The sequence below is a fragment of the Rattus norvegicus genome, chromosome 15 (assembly GCF_036323735.1).
Source record: "Rattus norvegicus strain BN/NHsdMcwi chromosome 15, GRCr8, whole genome shotgun sequence".
In the NCBI taxonomy this organism is placed as follows: domain Eukaryota; kingdom Metazoa; phylum Chordata; class Mammalia; order Rodentia; family Muridae; genus Rattus; species Rattus norvegicus.
The window spans coordinates 74,265,787-74,290,442 of NC_086033.1; the positions used below are offsets into that span (position 1 = coordinate 74,265,787).

The window sequence follows — 24,656 nt, forward strand, 5'->3', positions numbered from 1 at the left end:
TTTTATATATTTTAACTGGATATTTTAATTATTTACATTTCAAATATTACTCCCTTTCCCGATTTCCCCTCTTGAATCATCTAGCCCACCCCCCTCCCCCTGCTTCTATGAGGGTGCTCTCCCTCTCACCCAACCACTCCTGCCTCCTTGCCCTGGCATTCCCCTACACACTGGAGCATCAAGCATTCACATGACCCAGGGCCTCTTCTCCCCTTGATGGCAGATAAGGCCATCCTCAGCTACATATGCAGTTGGAGCCATGGGTGGCTCCATGTGTACTCTTTGGTTGGTCATTGAGTCGCTGGGAGATCTGGGGGTTCTTGTTGGTTGATATTGTTGTTCTTTCTATGAGGTTGAAAACCTCTTCAGCTCCTTCAATTCCTTCTCTAATTCCTCCATTGAGGTCCCCATGCTCAGTCTGATGGCTGTCTATGAGCATCTATGCAGGTGAAGACAGGTACAGGATAGAATGAGGCATGTCATTGGACGAGAAGGAAGGATGGGTGGGAGAAAAGTTTTAGGGGAGGAGGAGACTGGAGTGAGAGACAGGGAGCAGCCAACAGAACATGAAGGCAGATGTTAAGATTTCTCTCTGCGCATTTACAGGTTGTTCTTAAGGGATGGCTATGTAAAGGGCTTTGTATATCTAGATGAGCAAATTATATCTTATCAATTGCATCAGAGGTTATTGTGTTGTGTATTCTTTCATATGGCGATTTGAGTTCAAAATACTATGTGGTGGCATGAAATCCACCATGGAATTGGGATTTATATATCTGGCATGTTGTCAACCTGCCTTGGGAACTAGATGGTTGTTAGGCTCAGAGAGTAGTCATCGGCATTGTGATATGGGATGGAACTTAGCAGGTGAGACACTTTGTTGATTGAGGTAAAAATATCCCACCAATGCCTTATGGCCCTATGGTGCCAGCACTAGGGCAGGATAAAAGAAATTGTGTTGTTTTTTTTTTTTTAAATTTTACCTCAACACATCTACTTCTGTGTTTGTCAGGTTCTGGCAAAGCCTCTCAGGTGATGGCTATATCAGCATCCTGTCAGCAAGCACTTCTTGACATCTGCAATAGTAACTGGGTTTGGTGTCTGTATGTAGGATACAGTCTCTAGATGGTCTTTCCTTCAGTCTCTGCTCCATACATTGTCTCCATATTTCCTTTAGACAGGAGTAATTCTGGGTTAAAAATTTGTAAAAGAGCGGGTGGCCCTATTCCCCAATCAGAGGCCTTTACTAACATCTGGATATGGTCTCTACAGATTCTTCCTTTCCCTCGTTGGGCATTTCAGCTAATTTTATCCCACTTGGGTCCTGGGAGACTCTTGCTTTCCTGGCATCTGGGACCTACCAGTGGCTACTCATATTTCCCCACCACTTGTTACTACCCACCTCTGCTCAAATTCCCGACCTTCTGTATATCATCCCTGTCTCCTCCCATGCCTGATCCTTCCTCCCCTTTCCTTCCCCTTCTCTCTTCCTCCCAAGTCTCTCTCACCCCTTATGTCTGCTGAGTATTTTGTTCCCCCTCCTGAGAAGGACGTAATTATCCATACTTTGGTCTTCCTTCTTCTTGAACTTCATATGGTCTCTGAATTGTATTTTGGGTATTCTGAGATTTGGGGCTAATCAGTTTCAGTAAATAATATGGTCCACAGTTTGCCAATATGTTCTTGCTTTATGTTCCTTTACACATCTCGGTTATTCATAAATCATTTCAAACATTTTCTAGTGAATACATGCTGTGATGATCTGGGACTTGTTTTCTTTAACATTACCATTATTTTAGGTATAATAACATTTAGGTACATATATATTTAGTCAATTTAACAGATAAAGTACATTATTAACATTCTTAGTGTCCCATGTAGTAATTAGTCATCACTTTTCTCCATCTTTTTGGGTTGCAAATTTTCCTGAGATATAGTTTTAATATTAAGCTAATCAGTGAATTTTTCAATGGACTCTCTCTCTCTCTCTCTCTCTCTCTATATATATATATATATATATATATATATATATATATGTGTGTGTGTGTGTGTGTGTGTGTGTGTGTGTGTGTGTGTGTATTAAAAGGAAAGAAAGAGTTGCGCAACTTATTTTAACTCAAATGTAGGAATCATTTTGTCCTAGGACAGAGCCATATAAAAATCCAAGATAAGCTGTAATAAGCTTTTCACCAGACTGCCAAGTTAAGAACAGTTAGGGAAAGGTCTTGAAGAAAGTTGCCACTCCAGTGAGCAAACAGATTATAAGAAACTTTAAAAAAATATACCTTCCTACTGAAATGGAAAAATGTTTTGTTGGTTTAGACATGCCATCAAAGAAGCTGCATTATTCCCTTAAGCCAAACTCTAATACATATAGAGAAAGGCCATATATCTTCAGTTCTACAACATTTGAAATAGGCTAGGAAGCTTCCCAGAACATGAGGCTTGCTGAAGTTGGTCTATGAATTTGAAAAAAAAATCTATTATATCAGGGTTCAAGGTTGGAGCTTTCATAAATTATACAGAAAATAAAGACAACATTATAATGAGGGTAGCTACAGTATGAATGATATATTCAATACGTATTAAATTTCCTCATATAGGAAATAAACATGACTTTCAGAGGCAAATAAAATCCAATTCCTGACATTAAAATTTCAAAGGCTAAGCTCACATGATTACCAGTCACAAATAGAGCCAAAACATTTAAGAGGAAGCCAATATTTGCTTCTCATTCCAAACATCCTGGGGCTCTTAAAGATTTTATCAATTCTACTTTGCCTGAGGTCCATGAAAGTAACACCAGAGACTAGATTTGCATATGTTACTGGATATCTATGCTTTTGTCAAATTGCCTTTGTTATTATGAAATATTCACAATAATCAACTCAAAATAACCATTCTACAGTTGTTTCTGTTCATTCATAGTTTCAGAGTGCTGAGTTTATCAATTGTTCTTGAGCCTTTGGCTGCTGCTAAACATAGGCATGTCAAGAAAGAGGTCAAAAACAAACAAAAAACAGGTAGAGAAACAGGGATACTAATATCTTATTAAATATTGTGACGACAAGGGATAAAAATGCTACCTAATTGGGTTGGGGATTTAGCTCAGTGGTAGAGCGCTTGCCTAGGAAGCGCAAGGCCCTGGGTTCGGTCCCCAACTCCGAAAAAAAGAACCAAAAAAAAAATGCTACCTAATAATATTCACAGACTTCAGTAACACTACAGGGTGTTCAGTAAATATTCAATACATTGTTGTGAGAAAATAATCAAGAATATATGTATGGAATTCATGTTATTCAGGAAAAACAGAGAAAGCATCCTTTAAATATATCATTGATCATTGTTCTTTATCCAAGAGCTTTGGAAGAAATACAAAAGATACTTATGTTGCTTCTATGTTTTCTAATAAAAGAAACATTTGGTAGACTATAGATCAAAGAGTTACTTCAGCTTGCTAGTAATATCATCTATGGCATGCCTATTGTTAGTTTCCTGCCAAGATGATCTGTTGTATTAGGGAAGATATTGGCAAACTACTGAGAAACAGTCTGGAAAACCTTTGCCATATTAAGTACCACAAGGATAGTTATGACCTTTCAGGACAACTCAAGATATCTAAATTACTCTAAAGGGGGTAATGTTGAAGATTTTAATACATTGAAGGCAGAGATAACAGTCAAGTAAGTAAAACTAGGAAGAACCACAGGAAAATACATCTGAATATTCAATTAATTGAATTTTGGAAATCACATAAAACAGTTGATAAGGTAAAGCCAGGAACTGAGCGGATTGCCTCCAACTTGAAAGAACTTTGGTAAAATACTATGAAGTATCCTCACATTCTTTAATGTATCTCCTGTGAAAATGGAAATTAAAATAAAAAACATATTTTTTTACTGTTTTGACAAATTGTCACAAACACATCAGCCTTCAGAGAACAATTCCTTTTTATCTTGTAAGCAATTAAATTTGAGGCTATAACTTCTAACAGTGAAAAGATTATGAATTCAGATGAACATCGACGATTCTATTTATATTTTATTTTAGTATGTGCATTTTCATGTGCATTTTATAATAATTTTAAAATGTAATTTTATGTAATAACAAACCATATATTAAAGTTCAGTATAAGCAATACTTAGTTTGCCAGGAAAGGAAAATAATTAAGCGACTCACTTTACTCTTCAGTGTTTATTGTCTTGTCCTAAAACAAATAACAATAGTTCTAAAATATAATTTTACAGAATTTAGTTTTATTTTATTTGTATGTAATATTATTCAGACTTTTACAACTGCACAACATTTCTGATATAAATCATGTGATGTATTAAGTTTAATTAATTTCACTGGCAAATTAAAATGGTTCCAGTACACAGCTTTTTGCTCTGTTGATTCATGGTGTGATTTTGTTGCAGATCATCATGGTAGCTGTGTTATGTAGGCTACTTGCCACATATTGAAGAGTAACCAGGAAGAGCACTCAAATACTTTCTTTCCTTTGCCATCGTATTCTTTCAATTCAGGCACGATGTCATTCACTTTCAGATACAATCAAAGATTTTCGTTACTAAAAATCATAGTTGGTCTTCAATTCAATATCACCATCAATCAAATTAACTATTATAGTTCTATCTTGTTTAGAAAAGTTAATAATTCCTATTACTGACTAGGTAACTAAACTAGTTAGTTGGCAACTACCTGAATAAATAAACATAAAATTTCCATTGATTGATTTTAAAAAAATAGTCCTGTATTAAAATGGCCAAAGTCAAGGTACCAATAATACCAACAAGATCTCCCAGTAGGATCTAATCGTTGATTTTAGTGAAAAAGACAAATAGGCACCAGGTTTTCAAGACAGTGTTTGCTGGGTTTGGGAGTTGTCACACAAACCACTCAGACACAAATCTTAATCAAATGGGGATGGTTTATTGAACACCATATTCCAAGACTGATTGATCAGGGTCATCGACTAGACTCAGGAGCTGGGTGTGGCATTGAGTTAACATGTTCCATGGCTTTAAGCCTAAAATCCACAGACATCTGTGCCAAGTTATCCCATCACTTAGGATTTAGGAACAGCAGCAGCTTTCCTTAGAAACATGTCTTTGTTGTACATGCCTGTGGTAGGGCTCTAGCCTTGCCTAAACTTTGTGGCTTACCTTGCAAACAAGGATATCAGTTCATGTCTCTTTCTGCCAAGCAGGATGTCAGTTCCCAGGAAGGTCTTGGGAACGTATATTTTACTAGACTCCTACTCAAAAATGGTATAAAAGTCAAAAGCATAAACACCTATACATAGGTTCAGGAAGTGCTATCTTGCTGTTGGCTCAATCCAAACATATTGTGGCTAATTATTCAAATAAGTTCTAACTGACCACTGTTGTGATTGGTTTCCAAGAACACCAAAGCACAGAACATCCTAGCAACAGCAGTAACAATGCATGAGGTCATGTCCTTATGATACAAGTAACAGCGCAAAATGGCTGTCTAGACAGAATAGTTAACTAGGCCTTAACATTTCTCTTAACCCTGAACATTCTACCTAGGCCTTAACAGTATTGAAGTTTCTAATTAAGCTAAACACACCTTGTCTTTAAAGACTCAGGTTCCTGGGTGTGGGCTAAAAGGGAGAAAATACTGAGCATCGATACTTACAGAGCTTTTGTTGTGATCAAACTTGGAAACAAACCAGATGTCCAGTGATGGGCAAAGGAATAAACGGTAATCTTCCCAGTATTAAATATTAGTGATAGAATTAAATAAATGGAAAAATATTTTATGGATATCTCAATGGAAATAACTGGTTGGAACAGTTGCAAGGATAAATGATTCAAACACCTATTATTCTAGAAAAAGCAGAATTAACAAAAGAATAAAGTTGCTAGTAGTTCCTGTGAGTGAGGAAGGATTAATATTGTATTTAAAATCCATGGATTACACAGAATTTTCATAACCATGAAAATATTTAATATAAGAATAAAATGATATGTTTTATGAATTTGATACAGATTGAAATAAATGTGCTACTCTGGTGGTAAGTATTTATAATGAGAAAATGTACACATTGGGAGAAAGTGAAGCTATTTAAAAAAGAAAAACTGTGATCTCTTAACAGGTTTCAACCAAGCTAAAATCTATCCTAAAATCCCTCAAACTATCACTGGAGAAATGTCTTATCAATTGACAGTTTACACTGCTTCTACATTGGATGTAAGTTTGTTTCCGGCACCCATGACAGATGACTTACACACATATGTAAATCTAGGTTCAGGGAATCCAATGTCTCTTACTTCTTTAAGCACTCACTTTCATAGGCTCATACTTACATAGAAGTGCACATAAACAAATATCAAAATATATCCTTGAAAATCTTAGAATTAAAACATTATACAACAACCACCAAAAGAACAAACCACTCAAAGCAGATGTTTTTACAATTCTGCACATCTATTCCAGTGGATAATTAGTCAATACTAATTTTAATTCATTTAAATAAAATGTAATGAAGACTAACACCCAACTGAAGGTAAAATTAAAGTATCAAAGCTATATCACAAGCAACAAATAGTTTACAAAACAGAGAATAAAAATATGTTTGTCAGCTTTCAACTGTAGCTATTTATTCTCTTACGCTATCAATAATATTTTATTTTAACAGGGGTATGTTTTGGTTAAATATACATGTTTTATTTAATATAATAAAGGAAGAAATTACAGTTCAAGAATATTCAAAAATCCTTTCTCATAGAGACTGAAAGTATTACATACATCTCATAGATTGAATTAAATAAAATAAAATATTCAGTTTTACATGAAAGTTCATTATGTAGAATTACATTCGTAATCCTCAAAATGGTAAATGACGACTCACACATCTTTCTGCAGAGAGATATTTTTTGCTATCCAATGTCTATGATGATTCAGCCATCATAATTTTAGTCATGTAATAGCCTTTGGATATCTTTTCATTTACTTTATATGGAAAAGAAGAAATGACAAACATCCCAGATTTTTAAACTCTAGATGTCTATATTAATCATTTATTAGTTTTTACTTGTAACACATATAACTTAGGACTGGCTGTCCATATTTCTTCAGTTATCTGTCCAAATACTTACCTGTAAAAATCTAAAAAAGCTTACAAAGAATGTGGAAGAATATTCAGCAATTAGTTATAATTTAACTCAATTTCTCACTGCATACTTCTCTGAGAGGTAATACATTCCGTCTGATAGCCAAGGAAAGAAAGGAAAGGTAACAGTGTCAGGAGAAGAGGAATTTGAGGCAAACAAATCCTTGCATATTTCCATCTAAGAAACAAAGTTCCATCTAAGAAACCAAGGGATAGCCTTGATATTCTTCATATCATATTAAAATTACCTAGTTCTCCCATTCCTTTCTTATCCATAGGTCACACGGTTGCATGATTATTGTTCTGCATAATTGCTGTTTCCAGTCTAACACCAGATGAAGAGTAATGCATTGTTAGTGGTGATGAAATGAGACTCAGTCTTCTGCAAGGGTGAGCCCTCTGATAGGTTATCATGCCCCAGTGCACTTAGACAAACATATTTGTATGGACAACCCTTAATAGACTCAGTAGGTTATAATAATAATTACACAGAAACAGGTCATGATTGTGATAGGGAGTTTGGGCATGGAAGGATGTGGAAGGAGAAAGCAAGGGAATAATTATGTAAATATTTAAATTTTAATACAAAAATAATTTCAAGTTATGATAATCAGTTACAAAACAGTTGGGATATTAATATTATATTACCACTTGATTAAGTGGGTAAATTCATATTAATTTTACCACAGTAAAAACAAATATATTAAAAAGTAGTCTACTGATTTAACACTTGGAGCTCAGAGCTAACAGTAAGTAACTAAGTTTGCTTCTTGACTTGTTTCTTGGTTAAAATATCAAAGGACTAAACAATGCCATGACAAAACAATATCACTTTAACAATTAAGAGATTATGTATTACTCCTGACTTATATTAAAAACGTTCTTAGTACTTTTAAGAGTTTGCAAAGCCTTATTTGGTTCTTCAGAAGTATCATCAGAAATTTTCTTAGTGTAACTCTTACAACAACACCTAGCCCTCTTTTCAACCATGAGAAAAGAGGGTGATGATAAGAGATATAGAGGATGAGGATATAGATAAAGAGATTGTTTTAGCAAATATTTCTTATAATCTTTCAGGGAAATCATATTTTTCTGTTAAAAAAAAGCCCTCTACTTATTGTTAACAGTAGTAAAAGTAGAAAAAGCCCTGTACAGTAGTAAAACAAATTTCTGGTGAGAAATATTTCTGCCTGCTTTTAGTGTTTAATCTCTCAGGCAAAATGTTCTGAGGTTTGTGATTGCTTTTCAGGATTGAGTGAGAATTTTCTTCTCTGCATTTTCCTTCTGTTATTTTTCTATTGTTTTTACAAAATGTCTTTGCTTATGAATACTTAAACGCCTGTCGTCAGAATACCTAAGACACTTGAAATTCCATTATGAAGTTGGAGTTTCTTGGAGCAGAGGATCCTGAACATGTATATTTTCATGAGCTTCTACTTCCTCCCTGTGTCAAATCGAAGCAATAGAGGTTCCCAAATATAAAACACCATTTCTGTTAACTGATACACATGTCTTACTTGACAATGCTGGTCTTGATATTTACTGTCCTCAGTGGCTTGCAAAAATATCCATATGTTCCACCATGACTTAGATGCCTGATGATAAAGGTTTTCTAGCAAAAATGTTTCCATTTTCTTCTATCCTTCCCCATAAAGAGGTATAATTTCTTTTTATAAACAATTTCTACAATGATACAAAGTTCTATTATCTTCAGGGATATAGATTTTCTTACATGAATATCTCTTATTGAGTGAAATTATCTTACTGAAATGACCAAATTTCTATTCATAAGTATATCTGTATCTGAGAGTTCTGTGTGTAATGGATACTAGGTAAATACACACTATTCATTAGGGAAAAGGACTAATTGTTAAGCAGGAATGTTTGAGAAGGCCATTTCCTACGAATGTCTAAATTGAGTGTTTTGGTCTCTTTTGAGACTTTTTAAATATAATATATCTAGTAAAATATATTTAATAGATATATTCTACCATGAAAGTATGTAATATGAATGTTAAATATATAATAACCAACAGATATCTTTATATAGGACTTTCATTTCCTCCTTAGTAGAACTTTCTATGTAGACTAGATTAGTCTTGAACTCACGAAGATGACCTGGTTTCTTCATCTTAATTTCTGCTGTGTAAGGTTTGTGAGTTGCCTACATGGTACATTCCATTAATCTCCTCAAGTGATCTCAGAATCATTTTGTGAATGTGCATTTCTTAGATGATAATCACATTCTGAAAAAAGAAAACTGTTTATAACTTATACAATGCCATACATATAATAATAACAAGTAAAAATTAGAACTCAGCTCAAGTTTCAAAGCTTCTATTCATTTGGCTTTAGAAGATGCCTACCAATTGTCAATAATGTTTTAGGAGTGTAATCAAAGATAGCTACAGAGTAAATGTTTTTGATAGTTTTAATTCATTTCACAGCAATTTTGCTTGTTTCAGAAATCAACTATAATATTTAAAACTGGGAATATATAATACCTTATTACCATGATTATATACTTGGAATAATTTGTTAAAAGGTAAAATTAAAAACAAAAGTTTTCTAAATGAATGAATCCTGTAGAAACCACAAAGATTTACCTGTCCTGTGTGTGCCCTAGGTGGCTTTTTATATTATACCTTACAGCTCTTCAAGTTAAATATATCCATTTTGACCTCTATTTAAGTCTCCCTTGAAACCAACATTTTATTGGTTTTAACTATATTGATTTTTCAATTGAAGCTAGCATTCTATTCACATGAAAGTTCATTTGTTATGGCTTTCCATTTATAAGCCCCTGCATCTTGATTTAAAGTTATTTTCTTGCAGAAACTAAAGTTTGTAGGTCAATCCCGAAGAATGAGTGTAACCACAAATATAGCAGATGCCTCATAAAATTATCTTCTACTGCTTCTCCGTGACCTCTGTCAAGGAAATAACACTCAAGCCTGCGTCAGCATGAGCAGCTGTGGATGCTGCTGTTAGATAGCCATGACCTCTCCTCCCAAGGGTAGTGCCCAACCGGGAGGGAGCAGTGATTTTCTCAGAGTCAATGTTATTAACGCCAGCATGAATCAGAAAATACTGTCTCAAATCTCAAAATTAGATGCCACAGTTTATAAAAGGAAGTTAACTTTCTTTTTTAATAAATCAACTCAAGTTCTATGTAGTCATTTATAGAAATGCTAATGAAAATTGGGTAAGGATTTTGATATTTTCAAACTTAATTTATAATAAGGTTGCCAATAGGCATTCAATTATGCATGTCTTTTGACAAAAGGAGGAAACTAGAAATCATGGGTTTTGTTTCTCAATCAGTGATTTTTCAGCAGAGTTCTCGGTGTAGAGTGATTTTTTCTGAATATTGCAGGAATTCTCATTAGTCTTCACCATTAGTTGCATAGTACTGAGCCTGACCAATTTAAATAATGACAAAGAAAGGAAAGAACAATTTTGTTGTATGATCAATGTTATGCACTGTAGGTAAAATTATACTGTAGTTTTGCAAAGAATGCATAGGTGTTTTAAAATGTACTAATGTGCTTGCATGCATGTGTGTGTGTGTGTGTGTGTGTGTGTGTGTATAAAATACACAAAAGGACCTGTCACATACATGATTGTACATATATCCTTCAGAATATACATATGTTCCTAAAGTAGCCTGGTTTATGTTCTTATATAACCGCTTCTGCTTAGGTCTCAGCTGATAGTAGTCCTATTATCCTCAATACCAAACAGTTCTGAATGAGACACAAATTATTTTCCATACTAATTAGCATATATGTTTTGGAAATTAGCCATGGTTTGCCATGAGCTTAGTAAATCAAATGAAGGAAAGGTTATTATTTATGTATTTGCCTACATTTTTAAATTGTGTTCTGATCAAGAAGAAAAGGTATGGCCCTATTACATGGTCTACAATCATAAAATTTAAGTTCTAACATACTATTGATGTTAGTCATGTAAAAGAAATGTTTTCTTCAGATATACACAAATTATTTCATGAGGCTATGAAATCTTAAATGTAATTTTAATCCAGTTACCCTTAGGACTTTTTATTAATTGTACTTGTACAGTGGGGAAGTGTAGGAGAAGTGTATACACTTCAAATCACTTCTTTACCTAGATCATATGGAGATACTATTTCAGTATTTGATCAAGCTGAGAAAGGTGGTCAAAGAAATTTTTACATTACTAGATTTCCTTTACTGTTTGGATTTTTCACCATTTCATTTTTGCCCTCTACACTTCTTAATCTCAAAAAGAAAGAAGAAAATCTATCAAATCCAATACTCCCATTGTTTAATTTATTAATGTTAGTAAATGACAATTAGTAGTCCACAAGGAAACTGCTATTTAATTCAAAGACACAAATAAAGAAAAATATCAGGGAATGCATATAGATGCTGAAAGAAAGCTGATAGTTTAAATTAAATGCATTCTTTTTAAAATGAAAACCTGTATAATGTTATATTCAGGGATCTTGACGTAGCACAGAGGCAAATGAGGGGAGGGGAGGACGGAGTCAAGGCACCATGTGACCTCATAGCTCTTGCTATGAAACACAGCTTTATTCTTGATAAGATGAAGAACTCTTTCTTTGTTGGGTCTTTTTTTGTTGTTGTTGTTGTTTTATGTATAACCATAATTGTGGCTTCGTAAAACGAAGTGTTCCTTCTGTTTCTATTTTGTGGAATAGTTTAGAAAATATTGGTATTACAAAAGGAAATAGAGACTCTGTGTACCAGAGAATGAAGGAAAGGCTATCCAGAAACTGTCCCACATGGGAGATCCATCCCATATACAGTCACTAAACCCAGACAATATTGCAAATGCTAAGAAGTGTATGCTGACAGGAGTCTGATATAGCTATCTCCTGAGAGGCTCTGCCAAAGCCTGACAAATACAGAGACTGATACTTGCAACCAACTGTTGAACTGAGAACAGGGTTCCCAATAGAAGAGTTAGAGAAAGGGCTGAAGTAGCTGAAGGGGTTTGCAACCCCATAAGAACAACAATATCAACCAAACAGACACCCCAGAGCTCCCAGGGACCAAACCACCATCCAAAGAGTACACAGGGATGAACCTATGGCTCCATCTGCATATATAGCAGAGGATGGCCTTGTTAGGAATCAATAGGAGGAAAAGCCCTTTGTACTGACAAGGCTGGATGCCCCAATGCAGGGGAATGTCAGGGTGGGGAAGTGTGAGGGAGTGAGGTGGATAGGTGAGGGATCAAGCTGGTAGAAGCAGGAGGAGTGGTGATGGGATAGTGGGTTTCTGTAGGAAAAAACCAGAATGGGGATAACATTTAAAATGTAAATTAAAAAATCCAATAAAAAACAAACAAACAAACAAACCAAAAAAAATGAAGAACTCTTAGACCAATTGAAAGAACTGTGACAGGAAATTGCTGGCTTTCATAAGAGTCACATATATTACAGGAGGAAATAAATGAACAGGGGTTCAAAGGAGCACTGGAGCCTTTTGAATAAGGAAGGTGAAGAAACTAGTGAAGGAACGGAGATGGAGGTTGGTAGAAGTCAGGTCCCAGATCTATTTGGAAGGTGGTGCTGACATAATTTGAGATAGATGAGATGCTGTCTAGAAGACAGCAGTGTCTTGGTAATATCTGCTTTCCCCAAAGGCCATTTATCTTCTAATACCTGCTATTCACTCAAACTTTTACTGCCTGAACCCTGTGACTTGTTTCAGAGAAAGTATTCTAGGGACAGAAACATGCTGAGTATAATCTGAAAATAAAACAAAATACCCAGCCATTTTCTGTCCATTTCAGGTTTTTCTCTAACGTAATACAGAATTAGATTATGAACATTTGGGTAGATATCTATGAATTTGAGAGTAGTGCTTCAATTTGGCATTTGTTTTAAATTTTTTTTTAAGATTTATTTATTTATTATATGTAAGTACACTGTAGCTGTCTTCAGATACACCAGAAGAGGGCATCGGATCTCTTTACAGATGGTTGTGAGCCACCATGTGGTTGCTGGGAATTGAACTCATGACCTCTGGAAGAGCAGTCGGGTGCTCTTAACCGCTGAGCCATCTCTCCAGCCCGGCATTTGTTTTACACATCTCTCTTCATACACATCATCCATTACCTTTGGCATGTTCCACCTTCTAAGGAAATAAGAGGAATAGATACTCCATTCTGTTCCTGACTGACCACAACCTCTTTATGTAGAATGCTTTCTACCTTTCCAGTCAATTCCTACATATTTATTAAAGAATCTGTGTGTCTGGGAGATAAAATGACTTGCTGTTCAAGCATGGGGACCTGATTTTCAGTTCTTCGAACCTAAATACAAACAAAGCCAGACGTCCAGACTAACCATTTATAATGCAAGAACTCCTGCATGAAGGAAGCAAGTAGTGACGGGAAAATTACTAAACTCTTGGACCAGGTAACTTCCTATATGCAAAGGGGAAGGGGTGAAGCATCGAAGAGCCAATGTCTGAAATAAGGAAGAAAGTACAGATGAATGCACAAGGTTGTCATCTCGCCTCCTGGTGACTGCTGTAGAACACATATGGGCTCTTATTCATAAGAACTCACACACACACACACACACACACACACACACACACACACACACACACGGATAAGAGAGGATATATCCTGTAACCTAGGCTTACTTTGGTTTTCTTCTCATAACAGAAGAATCACACTGTCTCCAATTTGCCCTTTTTTTTTTAAAGGAAAACTGGATATTGGTTAATAAATTTGCTGTGGATCACAAATGAAGTGAATGTTAATCCAAGGTCCCCATAATTCTAAATTGGCTTCAAGCCAAGACTCATGGTTTTCAGATTATGGTGTCTCATTTATACCTACCATAGTCTATAGTCGTTATAGATTCCATGTGTACAAGCTTGAAGACACTCTACATTGCTTGAATACCTAGATCTAGACTATTCTTTAAAAGATAAAAAAACAAGCACAATTAAACCATACAGAAACATACGTGAACTAATCTAAAATAGAAGTGCGCAACCTCTAAAATCAATGTCCTAATTAACAATACTGTAGCCTTTTGCAGAATGATCTTAATGCTTATTAAATAATCTATTTTCAAAGAACCTGTACAGGAGAAAATTATGGAGTGAGGGAAAGATGGATTTTCCTTTATTTCAAAGGGAGGGAAAATAAAAGACTTTATTACAAATGGCCATTCTTCTAGATGGATCTAGGAAAAGGAGTACATTTAGACCTCTAAGAAAACAATCACTGAAATCTTCTCTATCCTTTTCTTTCTATGACAAGGACTTTTTCTTTCTGCCATAACAATTATGATTCTATTACTTCAAAATGTTGTATTTCTCTTTGAAATGGCCACAGGTGCATTAGCAGAGCCACACAAATGCTTTGGTTTATGTGGTCTCAGACTGAACCATAAATCCTGAATTAAATTTCCTAGAAGTAATGTTCACTGTCCCAAGATTGAGCTACAGAAATACCCATGGCATTGTAGAATATTCTCAACTTCTAGGACACACACGACTTCAAGTGGCTACTCCAAGTTTCCGAGAATTTAGTTTGAAGTCAAGTGAAAATAAAATACAATTTTAAGGTGATGTTGAAAACCAACTCTTTTAACTGGGCAAGGTTCTAAAGGAATCAGTACTGTTACACACATATGCACATGCATTTTTTTTTTATCCAGGCTACCTTTAAATATAGAAACGTATTTAGAAACTTATTTAAATATAGAAACACAAGTTTAGAAACATCGGATTCTCACTAATTTCCCTTTTTTTTTATTAACTTGAGTATTTCTTATATAGATTTCGAGTGTTATTCCCTTTCCCGGTTTCCAGGCAAACATCCCCCTCCCCCCTCCCCTTCTTCATGGGTGTTCCCCTCCCCATCCTCCCTCCATTGCCGCCCTCCCCCCAACAATCTAGTTCACTGGGGGTTCAGTCTTAGCAGGACCCAGGGCTTCCCCTTCCACTGGTGCTCTTACTAGGATATTCATTGCTAACTATGAGGTCAAAGTCCAGGGTCAGTCCATGTATAGTCTTTAGGTAGTGGCTTAGTCCCTGGAAGCTCTGGTTGCTTGGCATTGTTGTACATATGGGGTTTCAAGCCCCTTCAAGCTCTTCCAGTTCTTTCTCTGATTCCTTCAACGGGGGTCCTATTCTCAGTTCAGTGGTTTGCTGCAGGCATTCGCCTCTGTGTTTGCTGTATTCTGGCTGTGTCTCCAAGAAGCGATCTACATCCGGCTCCTGTCGGCCTGCACTTCTTTGCTTCATCCATCTTGTCTAATTGGATTGCTGTATATGTAAGGGACACATGTGGGGCAGGCTCTGAATGGGTATTCCTTCTGTGTCAGTTTTAATCTTTGCCTCTCTATTCCCTGCCAAGGGTATTCTTTTTCCCCTTTTAAAGAAGGAGTGAAGCATTCACATTTTGATAATCCGTCTTGAGTTTCATGTGTTCTAGGCTTCTAGGGTAATTCAAGCATTTGGGCTAATAGCCACTTATCAATGAGTGCATACCATGTGTGTTTTTCTGTGATTGGGTTACCTCACTCAGGATGATATTTTCCAGTTCCAACCATTTGCCTACGAATTTCATAAAGTCGTTGTTTTTGATAGCTGAGTAATATTCCATTGTGTAGATGTACCACATTTTCTGTATCCATTCCTCTGTTGAAGGGCATCTGGGTTCTTTCCAGCATAGAGTGATTACTAAAGATCACAGGATGAATCTGCCATTGTCTCTTGCCTCTTTCAGCATGTCTCCAGGGGAAAACCTAGGTATGACCACGTGGAAGTGGAAAGCATACTCACATGGACACACATACATAAACATGGCATCCAGCTGCATGGGCTATCAGCTGAAGCAATTCAAGTACTTTGACGATCGAGTATGCATTATACAGATTTGAATGCAGAAGCAAGTTATTGCATGCAGCATGTTTATGGCAACCCCATAAACAAGGAGGAGGCATTGCAAGTGTACAGCTGGACGAGTGAAACACAATTAGCTTTTCTGATGGAGCGATCTCTGTAAGAAAGCAGTCTTTTAGCCAACATACCCAGGGAGAGGAGCTTTGATGACCTTCTCTGTATACACACTTGGATTAGGGCAAGCATTGCTATGCTTCTAATCCTCAACAAAGAGTGGTGAGGCTTTGCTAATCTTCCATCATCTGAGATTCTCGGGTTTTTGACATGATCATGGCCATGCACAAATTCATTCAGACTCCACTCCCTCATAGATTACTCCGATCATTACTGTTTGGATTCTTGATCTGTGTTATATGGTGAGGAGTTTCTTAAATGCCACATGTGGATATTGGATATTAGAGTTAACCCTTAGCATCATGTATATGATTCGTAACACCTCATGTTTTCTTTATATCTAACAAGAAGATTTTCAGAATTATAGGTTGCTAAACGTGTGTTTCTTTAACCTGTAGCATTCAGTCTTCTTTAGTTCAGGACACAGTCCTGAAATAAATAAACTTAGAACTCTAGAAAACTAATGTTCAGAAGTTTCTTTTGTAATTAATTAATTTATTTACATCTCAAATGCTGCCACAATCCTGGTCTCCCCTTACAGAATTCTTCTCCTAAGCCCCCTTTCCCTCTAAAAGGATATCCCATCCCTGACCCTGGTACATTAAGTCTCTGCAGGATTAGGTACATCCAGTCTCACTTAGGTCAGTCAAGATAACCCTCTGCTAGATATATTCTGGGGACCTCGGACCAGGCTGTGTATGTTGTTTGGCTGATGGTTCATTCTCTGAAGGTTCACAGGGGTCAGGTTAATTGACATTGTTGGTTTTTCTGTGGTGTTCCTATCCCTTTAGGAATTTCAATCCTTCCTAAGACTGTTCTGTAAGGGTCCCAGACCTCCATTTAATGTTTGGATGTGGGTATGTGGATCTGTTTCTGTCCTCTCATAGGACAGTTATGCTAGGCTCCTGTCTATAAGCATAACAGTGTCATAATAGTGTCAAAGATTAGTAACTTCCAATGGGATGGTCTCTTGTCAGGTTTGTCACTGGTTGGTCATTCATTCAGTCTCTGCTTCATCTTTGACCCGACATTTCTTTTAGACAGGACTAATTTGGGGTCCAGAATTTTGTAGGTGGTTTGGTGTTCTAGTCTCTCCACAGAGACTGGCTACTGGAGGTGGCCTCTTCAGATTCCGTATCCCCATTGTTGGAAATTTCAACTAAGGTCACCTGAATTGACTCCAAGGATCCTTCCCCATGTCAGGTCTCTGGGACTTCCTAGAGATTGCCCCTATCTCCAACTTCTGGCAGCTACATATTCCCATTCATTTTTTCTTGCCCGCAGGGCCTCACTTCTGTTTCTCTGCTTTTGAGATCCTGGCCACCTATTCCCCTCCACTTCCCGCCTCCATTCCCTCATCCACCCAGATTTTTCCCTCCCTCTGCCTCCCATTAGGATTTTGTTCCCCCTTCTAAGTGGATTCAAGGAATCAGCATCCCTGTCCTCCAGTTTATTATAAAGCGACAGTGATAAAAACAAACAAACAAACAAACCCATGGGATTGGTACAGAAACAGATAGGTTGTTTAAAGGAATAGAATCAAAGACCCAGAAATAAACCCCCCCCCACACACACAAAGCCAAAACCACAGAATGGAAAGCAGAAAGCAGAGTGTTGCTGGATTAACTGGCAGTGGGCATACAGACCTTTCCTCATATCTAGATATATATTTTTCTGGGGAATGGAGTCTCAAGTCATATTACTGTGAAAAAAGTACGAAAGAAAAAACACTACTTATGGAAGTGAGTTTTCGTATTTCACTTATGAATTTCAAGAGTACCCTCCAGCATGACAAGGATAGAATGATACAGTGAGCAGTTTTCAGTTGACAGAGGCAAGGTCAGACCATGCATGTGGACAACTGCACACAAAGCATTGCATCAGGAAGCAGAAAGCTAGTCCAATAGAGGATATATAGCTTAAGGTCATCTAGTGGCTTTTCTAATAACATCAACGTAAGAAATCAAGTACTCTGAATGTTAGCATTTTGGGGACATTTCAAATATAAACCATGACACATATGCACAATATACAATACTTATTGAAAAGGGAACCAAAAGAGCCTCCAGCCAAAGTGTATGTATTTTTCCCTGTGTTGATAGTAGATGAATTTGTATAAACTGTTATTAAGGATAATCAGTGACATAATGTTATGTTCATAAACAAATACTTTTCATTCCTATGTTATTCTTTGATAATTTCACAGATTATATAATGCACTTTGATCGTATATATACTACCATTTTGAGGTATACTACCTCAAAAATCTGCTATCCCTCCTACATGTTTCTCAAATTTATGTCTATTTATTTCTCTTAGTGAAAAATTACTTTAGTCCTATATTGGTGTTTTTAAGTCCACTGGTATGTAGCCATCCACTGAATCCTGTGTGATCCACCAGGGGCCATATACTTGAGATAATGTCTAAATTTCACCAGACCTTAAAAGTTGTCAACCCTCCAGCTGGGAGCAGGCTTTGTTTTAGAGTCCATTTTTAATTCTTAATAATGTCCACAATAAAGTCACATTTCGATCATAATTTCTAAAGTTATCATTTTTCAGATATAATTTTCAATTTGAATATATCCATAACAAATTATGTTAGCGGGTTATATTTTAGATAGTATTTTAGTGACATTTTTCTTTGTGGGCTTATGCTTTGCTAGGTTACATGAGGCATGGTAACTTTAGAAGAGGAAAAATATGCATCCGTCTCCCAGGAACTACATTTCCAGTTATCTCTGGAAAGAAGGTTAGCTTTTTCTCTTTTTAATGTAAATGCTTAGCACTCTTGATCTGTACCTACACACTGTGACAAGGTTTGACACAGAACTTGAGGCCCATGTTACTTGAGATTTCACCTTAATCAACTCTAAGCACAAGCTGTTGTGTATTCTATGTTCCAAGAGAGTGATGTACAGTTAATGTTCTCATTAATCTAATTAATTATCATGAATGCATTCTATAAAGGAAAAGATATACCCTGAGCATCATGAAGAAGAAACGAAATTAAATCTGTGCTGTGTCCCATATCACACTTACAAATTTGTTACCGAAAGATTACTATGAAATTCTCTATTGCTATGTTTAGTAGTCTCCATATATACTATACAATTATTTTAAATCTAGTTACTGCATTTATTTTTTATTACTTTTATTATTTTAGAGTCCAAGGATTGTCCCCTCCCAGTCCCTCTCCCACAGTTCCTCATCCCATTTCTCATCCCACCTGTTTCCAAGAGGACCCTCCCCTCCAGGTATCTCCACTCCATGGAGCCTCAAGTCCTCAAGGGTCTTCCCCCACTGAAGCCAGACCAAGCAATTCTCTGCTATTTATGTGTCTGGGGCTTCAGACCAACTCATGTATGCTGCCTAGTTGACATCTTGGTGTCTGAGAGATGTCAGGGGTACAGGTTAGGTGGGACTGCTGGTCTTCCTAGGGGTTCACCCTCCTCCTCAGCTTCTTCTAGACTTTCCCTAGTTCCTAATTCAACCACAGAGGTCTCCAACTGCAGTGCAATGTTTGGGTGTGAGCATCTGCTTCTGTGTCTGTCAGCTGCTTGTTGGGCCTCTTAGAGGACAGCTATGCTAGGTTCCTGTCTGTAAGCACATGATAGCATCAGGAAAATATTTTTTACAGGTATGGGCCTTGAATTCCTGATCTCTCTAATACTTTTAACAGGTGTTGTATTTTGTCAACTGCTTTTTTAGCATCTAATGAGATGATCATCTGATTTTTTTTTTCATTGAGTTTGTTTATATAGTGGATTACTTTAATGGATTTTCATATATTGAACCCAACTTCTAACACTGTAATGAAGCCCACTTGATCATGGGGAATGATCATTCTGATGTGTTCTTGGATTTAGTTTGCTAGAATTTTATTGGGTATTTTTACATTGATATTCATGAGCAAAATTGGTCAGAGTTTCTCATTCATTGTTGGATCTTTGTGTGGTTTGTGTATTATAGTAACTGTGACTTCATAGAATGAATTAGGTCATGTAGGTATTAGCTCTTCTTTGAAGGCCTTTAATATTCCATGCTAAAGCCATCTGGCCCTGGGCATATTTTTTAATGACTTCTTCTATTTACTTAGGTGATATGGGACAATTTAGTTTACCTGCACTTGATTTAAATTTGTATGTGGTATCTGTCTAGAAAATCATCCATTTCATCTAGAATTTCCAGTTTTGTTGTTGAGTATAGGCTTTTGTAGTACAACCTAGTGGTTTTTTAATTTCCTCAGTTTCTGTTGTTATTTCTCCCTTTTCATTTCTGATTTTGTTAATCTGCATACTGCCTCTGCCACCTTTAGTGGTTTGCTTCTTTTTGTTATAAAGCTTTTAGGTGTGCAGTTAAGTTGATAGTGTAGGATCTCTCTACTTTCTTTACAAGGGCTTCTACCTGTTTACCTGTGTTTTCCTGTATTTCTTTCAATGGTTATTTATGTCCTCCTTTAAAGGACTCTATTATCTTCAAGAGCTAGAATTTTAGGTCAACATCACAGTTTTCAGGTACGTTGGGATAACCAGGACTTGCTATGTTGGGCACACTGGCTTCCTATGGTGCTAAAGTATATTGGCTTCTGTTGCTTATGGTCTTTGCTTGCCCCTCAACCTTTGGATATTTCTGTGTTAACTGGCTTTGGTGTCTCTGTTTTGAGCCAGCCTGCTGTGTCTCTGAGTTGCTTCAGGTCCTCTAGGAGACCTCTGTCTCTGGTTGTGGCAGATTTCCTGTGGGGGCGGGAGGACTTCAGTCTATGGCTTTTTTAGTGAGGCATACACACATGATCTCTTGTTTTGGCTGAAGCAGATCTTTTGGGAGGCCTTTAGATGATGGAGTATTCAGAGAGGCAGACATGCTGATTATCTGTCCTGGTCGAAGGTATAGGCTAGAAGAGAGCTGGAGATCAAGCAGATAAGAGGGTTCCAGAATACATTGGGATCCTTGGGGGTCCAAGCTGCTGAGCTTACTAATCAGGTCCCTTATCTGTTACCCTGGGCACAGTCTTCAGACTGTACGGTCTTCAGAGGCTAATGTGTTAGTTTTTAAAAGGCAGACATTAAAGTACTCATACATTAAATATGAAGAGTTTACATCGTGAAATATGTTCATAGTTTTAACACATTATGTACATTTTAAATATCTTAATCAGATACTTATTAATTTATACATTTGGTTTTATAGTAGCTTTTTCAATAGAGTGACCTAAACTATGTGCATATATTTATAGAGTTTAAAGATACATCTAAGAATGAGAAATTGGAAATGAAGTTACTGTACAGCAAAATAATGGAAAACAGAAAAAAAATCTATTTTGCCTACAGTGACTATGTAATGATTAGTATTATTTTATCTTCTGCTTGACCAGTGTTTTTTTCAATTAAGACATCTTTCAGTTTTGTCTTATGTAGTATTACCATGTCTCAAAAGTACTGTATGTTTAAAGGATTTCAAAAAACTGAGTATTCTGGACAGCACATAAAGGATGGATAAAGGACAATGTTGACATGAGCATAGCCATGTCAAGATCACCTATACCTAATTAACATGGAAAACGGTAAGGCCTTTCCCTTGTTAGGCTCATTTGAATGGCTACGCCTTCCTCTAATGACAGTGTGGAAGGAAGTGATCAACCATAGCCTCCTCCTACTGCATAACTTCAGCTGAAGACCATGTTCCTACAGAGATTACCTGAAGAGATTTCGAATGTTACTTTCAACTTGACCACATCTGGGAATAAATGATATCCAAATATGGAGGGCACGGGGGAGAAGGATTTCTGATTAATTTCAAGCAGGAAGACCCAGATTTGAAGTAGGAAGAGTTCCAACCAGATCATTGAGGAAAACACGACTTTAGTCTATAAAATTAGAGCTGGGAGACCCTAGAATCTAGAATACACCTTCAGGAAACCTGAATACTAAGGTAGAAGAAGCAAGCTTTTCTTCTTAACCTGGTTTCTCCTTTTTTTGTTTGTTTCTTTTTTCTTCTCTCTCTCTCTCTCTCTCTCTCTCTCTCTCTCTCTCTCTCTCTCCCTCCCTCAAGTCCACTCCTTCACTGGCATTAGAACCTACTTCTGTGGGATGCCAGCATCTACTGAAGACCAACTGAGGCATCTTTTCTTACAGACTGAGCAACTACTATGTTCTTGGACTTTCCTTGCATAGCTATCATTGTGAGATTAGCTGGTGTACAGTCTAGGAATCATTATAATAAATTCCTTTTCTCTATATATAAATTCATTCTATAAGTTCTGTTCATCTAAAAAACCCTGACTAATAGAAGACAAGCCTCTTTGTTCAGCTGTATATAATAAAAAGTCCTAGACTTCCAGGCTACTGGTAAATCTCTATCTGATACCTTGACCCACTCTAAAACAGCTTTCTATATCTATGTTTCTTCATTCCCTAATTATTTCAATCAAAAGCCAGGCCAGCTCTGGCAAGATATATGTCTTTCTTTAATCTCTCTTGTGTCCTTGTTCTCTCTCCCACCACTCTCATCTCTAAGTTTATGTAATGATATCTGCATTTAAATGTTTTCATCAATGATCACTTGGTGTTAAATTAAAAATTCAGAGACCTATTGCCTAAGAGGACCATATTACTACTTTTTCTGCTATCAATATTCCCCAAATGCCTTTAGTTCTTTGAATTGTAGTCACTCTGAAGTTATGCCTAGAGATATTTTTCACTTCTTTATTAGTCAAGGTTTTCTAAAGGAACCTTCTATTGATTCTATTTATAGAATGAATCCATGTGTATAAAATGAATTATAGACTATGGTCCAGTTAGTTCACAAATTTCTGTCTACTAAAGGATATTCCAATAATCCAATAGATGTTCATTCCATGGCACTGGATGTCTCAACTGGTCTTTAGGATATACCATAATACCAAAGTAGGCCTTAAGGCTACAGAATGAATATACTTGCTGGAAAGAGCAAGAGTAACCTTGGCAGCAGGAACAAATAAACAAAAAGAGCAACCTTCTTCCAAGGCCACACCTACAGGACCTAATCCTACAAGACCATCCCTCTTAATTTTTATATGGTCATACAGTTTAGTATATGAGCATATGAAACTCATTCTTATTCAAACCACAAAACTTCTATCTTAGCATATCTATTAATGTCAGAATTGTCCAGATCTTCCTTAGGTAGCCATATTGATGAAATTACATTTGTGTAACCTCTTTGACATTAGAGGACACAGTCTCACAGCCAATTTCATGGTTTTCTGGCTCATGCAATCTGTCCACCCCTACTTTTGCAATTAACTCTGAGCTTTGGATGCAGGAATGGTGTTAAAGATATACCCATTGGGACTTGGCACCATATGATCTCTTGTTCTCAGCATTTAATCAGTTCTAGTTGTCTGTAATGGTCTCCATCTGCTTCAGACAGAAGTTTATTTAATGAGAACTACACTTTTATATGAGCACAAAGATAAATGTTTAGATTGTAGTTATGAAGGTTGGTTTGCCTAGTCTCGATAGAAGATGTGCCTAGTCTTACTTGTAGGCTTAGATTTATAAAAAAAAAAAAACAAACCTACTTTTAATAAGGGTTCTAAATTGCTTTCAACCCTCTTGTAGTGCACAGTCCAAAGGTAGGGAAGAAAAGATAGTAAATGGGACAAGGAGATGTGGGCCCGTTTAGAAGTAGTTCCTTGAGGCAATTCCAATCTCCATTTGTCAAGATATCAGTCCAGTAGTGTCCAGTTCTGTAGTGTCAGCATTCTAGATGTGAATCAAGAGTGGTGGCAAGATCTAGCGGAAACCACCAGGCATCAGCAGAAGTTAGCAAGATTGACCAAAGCCAGTTAGGACTGCAGGAGAAGTTGTCTGCTGTGTCTCTTTCAAGGAAGCAAAGGTCAGTCAATATGCAAGACCAACAAAGCATTATTTAACTATTTATCTATGTAAGCATGCCATCATTGTCCTCTGAGTCCTATTTGTACTCTCTTCAAACATTAGGTGTCCTCTCACAGGTCTAACCTCATGAGTCTATATCAGGTAAAAAAGTCACTGAGTATGTCACCTGATGTATCCAGAATCTTCCACTTCAATTGTTGCTTGGTAGTTCAAGGCTGGTTGATATCCATGGGAGGCGTCCCCTTTTCTGAGGAAAAGGGGTGAAAGGGTGGATGTGAGATAAGGGAAGAGAAGAGGGAGAGACTGGGAAGAGAAGAGGAAGGGGAAGCTGTGATCAGGATGTAAAATGAATGAATAATTTTAAAAAGATATTGAAAAGAATATAGTTGTGTATTATGTTCATTTAGTAAAGTGATGTTTTTAGGTTCTTTTCAAGATGCCATGACTTCACTAGCACCAGGTTTTAGGTGAAGTTTTATTGTTCTATACATGGTTTCCTTCTGATTGAGCATTAGGTAGCTGTTGGCTAGAGAACTCTTGGTGATTGACAGGGTAGGAATACTAATACATAGCTTTAAGGTT

General features: G+C 36.7%; 1 long non-coding RNA gene across 3 annotated transcripts in view; it reads left to right on the top strand.

Annotated features, from left to right (window-relative positions):
* Positions 1-5,472: 5,472 nt before the first annotated feature.
* The window catches only part of LOC120097056 (uncharacterized), a 91,411-nt gene continuing 72,227 nt past the window's right edge, over positions 5,473-24,656 (top strand). For 2 of the 3 annotated variants that reach the window (XR_005494167.1, XR_010057985.1), the window contains exons 1-3: positions 5,473-5,727; positions 7,417-7,528; positions 18,861-18,946. This is a non-coding gene — a long non-coding RNA (uncharacterized LOC120097056). The remainder of the gene's footprint in view (positions 5,728-7,416; positions 7,529-18,860; positions 18,947-24,656) is intronic. The other variant, XR_010057984.1, reaches the window with a different exon arrangement.